Source organism: Chlamydotis macqueenii, chromosome 1, assembly GCF_036417535.1.
Source record: "Chlamydotis macqueenii isolate bChlMac1 chromosome 1, bChlMac1.mat, whole genome shotgun sequence".
In the NCBI taxonomy this organism is placed as follows: domain Eukaryota; kingdom Metazoa; phylum Chordata; class Aves; order Otidiformes; family Otididae; genus Chlamydotis; species Chlamydotis macqueenii.
This window is the reverse complement of record NC_141556.1, coordinates 38,056,973-38,066,347: the sequence shown is the minus strand read 5'-3', so window position 1 is coordinate 38,066,347 and position 9,375 is coordinate 38,056,973.

Here is a 9,375-nt window from a genome sequence, read left to right as displayed (position 1 = left end):
CAGTGCCCTGATTGGGGTACCGGATGCTGTGTTTCTGGTACAGTGGCCTTTGCAAACCCACGATCGGCCCTGGTGCTACAGCTTTTACCGCATCGCCATCAGCTTCTGCTCCAGGCCCTCTCGTATGTGTGCAATGACTCCCGCCATAGCTGAGCACACTGAAAAATGTCAGATAGAAGCCAAAAATGATTATGTGAAAATTACTTTTCTTGGTGAATAACGGTGTGCTCCCATCAGTTGTGGTTTGCAGAAAGCAGCTTGAAAATATGACGTGAGTGCTTTCAGAGGCCTTGGAAGCCAAAGAGCCACTTTTAGAGAACATTTTTTTTCGTGTACGTCATTACTTCTCATGTCAGTCTCTTTCGTTTCCTGGGCCTAACCTGTGATCTGTCTGTGCGTGAGTAGCTGATAAGGAGCAGTAGGAGAACTGAGGAAATATTTTCGCATGTTACATCTTCCTTAAGGTTCATATTACAATACAAGAAAGTTAAATAGCCTGAATCCTTCACAGTTAGATGTGTGGGCAGCAAAAGTCTTGAAGAAATGCTTTTTGATCCCTTTATGTATTTTTTTTTTAAAGACATGAACTAGAAAGATAATTTCTTTAAGATAGGCATTTGTTAGATACAATTTGCAGGCAGCCTTGCACAGCAGGTAATGGAAAGCAGATGCTCTTTACTCAGCTGATGGAGAGAAATCATGTGTGTCACCACCATGGCCTGTCACCCAGCCACAGTGTACAAGAAACTATTCTGGAGGATACCCATGCTGTAATTGTCTGGCTGCTGTGTTGGAGAGAGAGCATGTATGGTTTCATTCATACATGCTGGTTTTATTCCCCAGAGCAACTCGGTGGTAGGTTAGCACTGTGCGGCAAAGTGATGGACAGGATAAGAAGGAGGTGGGCAGTGTGATGTTGAATTAGTGGCATTGTGGTGGGGTGTGATATAAGGATGGAGTAAGGAAGATGGGAGTAGTCAGGAGGGGGATGGGTATCCTGAGAAGAAATGGGTAGAGAAACTGCAGTGAGGGGAAGCATTCAGAAGGAGAAGTGGCCCAATGATGACTGATTGTCAAATAGGCCATTCACTCCTTTGATTTGGGAATACTTAATTCAGAGGTTACCTTTAGAGAGGGAAATTCTTTACTTCATTTTTCTTGAACACTTGTGTTGGATATTCAAGGAAGCCAGCTGGAACAATACCAATGGAGATAGACTCACTCATACTTGTGACAGCTGAAAATGGTTTATAACGTCTGAATTGTGGTGATATTATACCACACACAGAAAGACTGTGTATTTCCCCTTTGAAGTACTGAGACATAAAAAGTTGAAGGACAAATATTTGACATTTGGCACATTGATTCATATTTTGCCGTGAACGTTAGCGCTATTCTAAATCATTTTGGTGACTGTGGCTTTTGAGCATCTTGCAGTTCCCAAGAACAATTTGTTTCCAAGATGTCAGCGTGGCATTATCAGTTCCCACATACTGCAGGAAAAGACTGTTCTAACCTATTCTATTTACATTTATAACTTTGGTACTAAATGAGGATCGAGTGGTCATGGGCTGGTAAAAGATCGTCCATTCCAAAAATGTTCTGCCCTCATGATGCATTCTACTGGACAAGCATGTTAGACCAACCAAACGGTAGAAAATTATCTCTGGTAGGTGAGGTCTTTATGTTGATTGCTCTTGTGGAGTAAAGCATTGCTAATGGTTCCTGTAAGCAGATCCACTCAAGTTGGGATTTAACTTTTTAAATCCTTACCATCTCCAGTTAGACACTAAACCAAGCTATCTCCTACTTTGGGAATACTAGATGCATGTGCTTATAATAAGAGAGTCAGTGAGAGGAAAAAAAAATCAGAACAGTTACAGAACAATTTTGCTCTGATCTACTATACAACTTTGAACACTTTTAAAATGATTTTAAAATAATTTAACATTGTCCTGTACCTCAGCCGGCTTACCCTGCCACTGCTGAAACCTGATTTCCTATTACTACCAGAAACATAGGCCATCAGGGAGGAAGTCAAAGCATTTTTTTGTTCAAGTACATTTATTACAATTGGGATTCAGCTATAGTAGATGCAATGTTCCAGGGGAAGTTAGACACAGAGAGAAGCTAATTGAGAAGAGATTTTTTCCAGCAGATAGCAAACAACTTCACAGATGGAGTGGTACTCCTGATCTGTTCCCTGTAGACATGCATATTAGATGCTCTTGGTTCATTCACAGAGATAGACGAAAGCTTAATTAAATGCTGGAACCTGAAAGGATTTATCTTACTTTACACTTGCAAATATATTCCCCAACTGCTGAAGGCGAGAGAAGAGTAAAGTTAGTGTAGAGATGCATTCACAGCACTAGAACTTGAACCCTCACCAATTTGCCCTTTCCCTTCACGCGGGAGTTGTGAGCCCGCTGATCGGCAGAGGACATCGGGAATGTGCTGTGTCTTCATCTGTCAGCTTGGAAAGAACTGTACCATACAGCTTTACTCAACTTAAAGGGAATCCTTTAGGATGACAACTTTAAAGCTGGTTATCATTTTTTTTACAGCCATTTTTGGGGAAATAAAAGGAAAATTGCAGCTCTAAGTCAAAAGCTGTTCACTGCGGCAAGCAGATATTTGAACCAGAGAACCTTGCAGTCATGGTTTATCATTTAGATACGTGACTGACTTTGTACATCTGAACTTTGAATTTTTCAAAAGATGCCTGGAAAGAAAGTATTTACAAATTTTATTAGCTAATTATATTAACAAACCACAAATGGTATCAAAGATTTAAATATGAAAGAAACAAAAATTAATGGTATGGCAATCTTTAACTGAAAGCAAACAAACTGAAAAAGCAGCATAACCTACACTAGAAGAGGCACACGGTAAATGTGTGTTTCAAGGCATTGAGGTTATCACTGCATTGCACTGCGGCAAGGGGGTGGTAACTCGATGGTCTTTAAGGTCACTTCCAACCCAAACCATTCTACGATTCTGTGATTCTATGATTCTGTGATTAAGTTCCAAGAGATGAGGGTGAGTTAACTGGAGAACTAAAAACTTAGCTTTGAAATCTTAATCATAGAATCATAGAATGGTTAGGGTTGGAAGGGACCTTCAAAGGTCATCTAGTCCAACCCCCCTGCAAGGAGCAGGGACATCCCTGACTAGGTCAGGTTGCTCAGAGCCTCATCCAGCCTGGCCTTGAACGTTTCCAGAGATGGGGCCTCCACCACCTTTCTGGGCAACCTGTTCCAGTGTTCTATAACTCGCATGGTAAAAAATTTTTTCCTAATTTCTAATCTAAATCTACCCCCCTCTATTTTAAAACCATTACCTCTCGTCCTATCGCAACAGGCCCTAGTAAACAGCCTTTCCCCAATCATAACAATACTCTCTGAGGGATGGGGTTTTTTCTTCCTTATTTACTGTTTTCCATATTTTTAAAGTTATATGACATTCCATAGCAAATAATAGCAATATCCAAAGTAGGGCATAGTTGGAACTAAATAAATCATCAGCTGCCTCTCACCTCATAAGCCCAAGTTTTGTGTTAAGTTTTTCTTTCTTCCTAAAGCTGAAAAAAATTGTTCACATGCAAGTTTATTAAGAATCCCAAAGCATCTTTCCAACAGCATTTGGTGCTACCGTGCTGAATCTCACTTAAGACTGATTCATTTCTGGACAACAGAAGATGGTCTTGGTCTCATTTAGTAGAGATTTCTACACACTTACCAAGAAGAATAAATACTATGTACAGCTGTGAAATGCCTGGCCTTTCCTTTCTAACTCAGATAATCCGCTTGTGTAAAGCAAAGTAAAGCATAGCAAACTGGGTGTCTACTTCCATCAGCTTTAAAGAGAGAAAGATCAGGAAAACAATGCTGAAAACAATACATGCATCTGGTTAAGTAATGGACTGAAGCAACTGTCAAATGGGCTGAAATTGCCTCTCTAAAAGAACAGAGCTCCAATAGTACCCTCATCATAAGATTAAGTTTCAGGAAACATAATATCTTGGAAAAAAAATATAAAAATATTTTAATTAAAAGAAAAAAAGACACAAAAATGCTAAAATAAATCTCCTTTCTGGTTGCTAACCACTGCACAGCTTTTTGCAGCATCTGTGGTCAAAACTTTTCAAATATGTATCACAATCACCCAAAAATAAAAAAAAATAAAACTGATCTTCCAAATGAAATCCAATTTGAAATACGAGTGAGAAATTTAGATTCAAAGGTTTTTATCATTGTATTCTTTGCCAAATGAACTCAGTTTACAGAACAAAAGATTTTTTTTCTTCCTTAATACTGCAGTCCAGGTTGTTTTTCTTTTTGCTTGACCATTTGCATTTTCATTCCTTATCAGAACTCTAAATCTGCAACTCCTTCAGAACCAATTTTGTTTCCTTTTCCTTTGTCAGCGCACCCAGCGTTCTTCATATAACTGTCTCAGCAGTGCGTGCACCAGGGACGCTTGTCTCCAGGAAACTTAAAAGCGCTTGTTTAATTGGACCTTCTGATATTGAGCAATACTCTTTGTGTTTCAGAAGTCATAAAAATATGAATTATTTTAACTGTTTGGACTGTTTAGGCTTATGAGAACCAGAGGTAGCTGTGCTATGGATTTTGTTTATTCTGGATCCCATGTTTCAGGAAAGCCTTGACCATACTGATAGTTTAGAAATTTCAATGTTAGTACGTTGGCTAATTACAATATGAGTCGATGTTTGTCACAGCAGACGTAAGGGCTAATCTGTTTCATTTCGTAGCATTTTAAAGCACTGCTGTTGTTTTGTTGATTTTTGCTTAACAGTGCTTCATTTCAGCCCAATAGAAATGTGCTATTTCCTTCTCTGTTTATGAGATCGTCAGCAACAGCAAAGATGAAAAAATACAAATATAATTATTCTTCCATGAATCAAGGTGAACAGTGAGGGCTAAAACTAAATTGAAATGAATGAATCTATGGAACAGAGTGTAACTTTGCAGAGTCTGATTTCTTGGAGCAAAACTGACTCATCCACAGGATCGTCCAAGGTGAAGTGACTCAGTGACTCTCCTCTTGGAGCAGATGATGCCCATTGCCAGCCCACCATCACTTGAACAACGAACCTAGTCTGCTGTGTGTCAAGATGTGTCTCTGCTGGCTGCCACAAACTGACTCATGTTTTGATCTTTTTCATACTCTGTGGATGTTTTACTGAAGGGCTCTATTAGTCTTTAACTTGCATGCTGGAGCTGAACAGCTCTTAATATTTGATATATTCTTTTATTTTACATTTAGTATTTGAGAAATAAATTAATAGTAATGACTCAGTACACTCTGTCACCCACATTCTCACAGCAGAATAATCTAAAAACGTCCCCTGACTTCCATACACTCTGCAAGAGAGACTTCTCCAGGCATCCTTATGTAGTTGACTGCAGTTCTTAGACCCCACATGTAATACCTGTACTGTTCAGATCCTCCTGAGCAGGAACACACACTTGCTGGTCTTTATTAGAGGCTCTTCTGGGACTGAGAAGCTCTACGTTTGATCAACTAAAAAATTCTTTGATTTTTTTTTTTGTGAACTGAAGTGTATTTAACACATATTAAGTGGTTATTATCCACAAAATCTTGTCAGAGGAGAACTAAGTTCAAGTACTAATTAGAGCCTGTCTGTGTCATTTCCTCTTGTTACTTATTTTTGCAAAGAGAACAAGGGCATGGCACGGTAACAGACTGGAAAACTGCTGTCAGATTGCTTTTGCCGTTTGCACCGACAGAACCACCACTTCTCCCTTCAAAATGTTTGAATGCTTTGAATTGAAACCTTTAAAAGGACAGAAGTCAAGATCCAACCCCCAGAACATATAAATCTGCTAACGTGTGAGAAAGCTATGTACTTCCTTGCCCTCATTAGAATTTTACCCAAACGTAGTTAACTCAGCCCTTGCTCAGTGGTGCCATGACTGTTTCCATTTTGCCCTGGAGAGGGGGCCGGGGTCTCCAGGGTTTTTGCATTTTCTGGCTGTCCTGCACGCAGGTGGTGGTACCAGAGAAGAGACAACAACTGATCTCGTCAGCTCTGCACTGAAGGGCTTTGGGGATGTCAACAGCCATTTGAACTGAAACAAGAATTAATTTTAACTGCCAATAGACTCACCGTAACCTATTGAACCTTGGGGCCTAGCATCTTTCAGTATGATTTTGCTCTTTGATGTAATTCATTAACTACACATTTGTGTGCTAAAATTAGTTAACATAGAGTCGTAAGTGTGAAAGTTGTTTAAATACGTATTATTAGGCTATGCATATCATTCTAGGATGAGTAGCAGTGTATTATAATAGCAGGATATAGTCCAAGTTTAGAAGATATACAAAACAGCGTATGTTTGAATTTGTCAGAGCCACCCTTAGAATTTTTAAACCCTCTGGGTATGTAGACTTTCTCTTCTCTTCATTATGAGTATGTATAAAATTGAGTAGGACTGCCAAGTATTGGTGGCTCATTTGTGAATTAATTTATGTATATGAATGGCAAAAACAAAACAAAGTATCAAAAAAAGCAAGAATACCAGCCAAGAATCTCATCTATCTCATGTGCATTATTCAAGTGGGAAGAGGCTCTTAAAAGAAAACATCTAAAATTAGTATAATACTTTTGAAATCATTGCATGCCAGAAAGAAAAACATATATCGAAAATAATATGTTTAAATTTCAAAACTGGCTGAAGAAACGCCTCCTGTTGTTTTGTTGTCTCTCGGGGGGTTAATGATGCCAGCAGCTCTCACTGAGGGAACTGGCATTTTTTAATAACTTCTATCACAAAAGTCAACCCACGCTGCTACAGTCCAATACAGAAGAATGTCATTTCCAAAACAAAAATAGTTCTCCAAAACTTCTTAGTCTTTTCATGCATTGAAATGTTGAGTCCTATTACTTACATTAGAAAGAACATCTCCTGCCTGTCACAGTCAAGGTCACCTATATGACTTTTAATTTTTTTACCACTTTTGTGGTACTGGCAGTTGATGTAATTTTGTCTCTGTATTCAGCTATAATGGTACCAGATCAGGGCTTTGTTCTGTTATCATCTTGTAGAGGCCAAAATGAGTTATTTTTGTAAGATTTTTTGCATTACTAACCAGTGCTTCGGAGAGTCTGGAAAAATATATTGTAGAAGCAATGTCATTTGTGAGGATGAGATACAGAGAGACAATTGTCTGCTCACATATTGCAAGATAAAGATGATTTTGTCTCTCAACAATTTGTAAGAATATCCTCAAAGTTCATTCCTACAGTGTTTCTGGAGGCAGTGCTTTCTCTAGCAATAGAAAGAAATAAGCTGCTTTCTGTTTGTTTGTACCTGAAGTCGTCATTTACGCCAGCGCGTACTCAGTGTGAAAAAGCTGATCTGGTGGCATTTTGCAGTCACTTTGCCCTGCTGTGCACAGTGGCACTGCCTGCAGCTGCGATGGGCATGGACGGAAGGAAGACGCAGTTCTGCAGCCTTCTCTGTCAGGAGGTCATCAAAGTGTGCTGCCCAGACAGAACCACTGTGAGAGCAGGAGCTAAGTATCCTTCAGCTCCCTCAAAACCTGTGCTGCCAAGGAGCAGAGAAATAGATGGAGAAGCACCTCGTGTAATTTGCCAGCCTTGTGTACGGCCACGTTTGTTGTCCTTTTGAGATACAGGATGTTTTCCCCTCCACATTCACCGCTGTGAATAAATCACAGAGGCTCGTTGCTTTCAAGTCCTTTTCTTGCGTGGCTTCCATTTGTTGCTCTCTCATCCGCTCTGCGTTTCTCTGTGATGTTAACAGGGTCATTCTGGGAAAACCAGCAAAGGCCAAGAACAGCATGAGAGTTGTATTACGTTAAATTTACATGGCATCAGCAGCTGAGGCTGAAAGAGAACTTTCGTTATCTTTTAGCGGTGTATAGTTTGAGGCATCTAGCTGAGAAGCCATGATAACATCTCGGAGGAATAGTTTGTACATGCTTCAAGGTCAGCTTGTAAATATAGCTATTTTATTGCAATGGAAATATCCCATTTTAGTCAACGTTCAGGACCAGAACTTTACTAGAAGGGCAGGAATACCTCTGGGAGTAATTTTTTTCTGTTTAGAACTATTTGTCCACAAACTGATCCAAAGAGTTTTTGTTTCAAGAAGCCAACTCCAAAATTACATTTCCTTGAGGTGACTCATCTCGTAGTGCAGTAGTGCAGGTAACAGTGAATTGTGGAACATGGTTGGGTTGTGTGAGCCATCTTGGTTGCATCAAGTCTGGCTTAAATACAACAAAGCACTTAAATACATTGCTTAATTTTAAAGCAATCAGAGTATTCTCGTGGCTTCACGTTAAGTGTGTGCTTATGTACTTTTCTGGAGAAAGATGTTATTGTGTATTGCAGGTCTATCAGGCAGGAAGAAAATCTGTATCACTGTTCATTATATAAACTCTGAGGCTCAGATCTTTCTTTAATTAGTGTATTTATTTTACATGCTTCAGAGGTCAGGAAAAAAATATCATTTTTCAGTTTCCTTAATGAGGATCCAGTTCATCAAAGCTCTTAGCTCAAGTTAGCGCTGTACAATTTAAATGCCATTTTCAGCATCCAGCAGGATAAAGCCCAAACTGATGTATTTGCAAAACCAAGCAAAGCCTGGGATGGTGAATACATTTCCAGCACCATGATCGAACATGGCATTAAATCCATTTGATTCTCTTTTATTAGCAACCACCTGGGTGTCCAGATAGGTAATTCAGAACAAATGTGTTCCCTTGAGTGATTAGAAACTGAACGGAATGAAAATCCATTTTCACATTAATTGCTAAACAGTGGCCAAAGGAGCAAATATTATGCTGAACCATGTTCTAATCTGTGGGGGGAGGGGATTAGAAATACATATAAAAATATATATATATATAAAAATATATATATCTTTCAAGGTAAAGTATAGGTTCATGTGTGATCTGCAGTTGGAAGACAGAAGGAAAAAGAGCTGCATGTCGCAATTATTCCTACATTTCCCACCAAGTAAAATGTCTCTTCTAAAATTGCTCTGTTTGTAGCTTCTGCCTCGAGATAACTTTTGCACCTGCTGCTCAAAGATTAAACTACATCTGTTGAAAAGAAACTGCCACTTGGGGTCACATACGTTATCAAATGACATTTTTTGTTTATTTGTGCAGCAAGGGCTACTGAATTAGGAATTCTTTCTTTTCATTTTGGGCTTTACTGTGGGTCTTCATCATAAAAGAATCTTTTTGAGCCAGTAAAAATGATGAGGCTTTAAGTTTTATAGCAGAAAAAAAAAAAAAGAAAAAAAGAGGGGTAATCTTTTTTTAGATTTCTGTACACTAATATATCTGCAT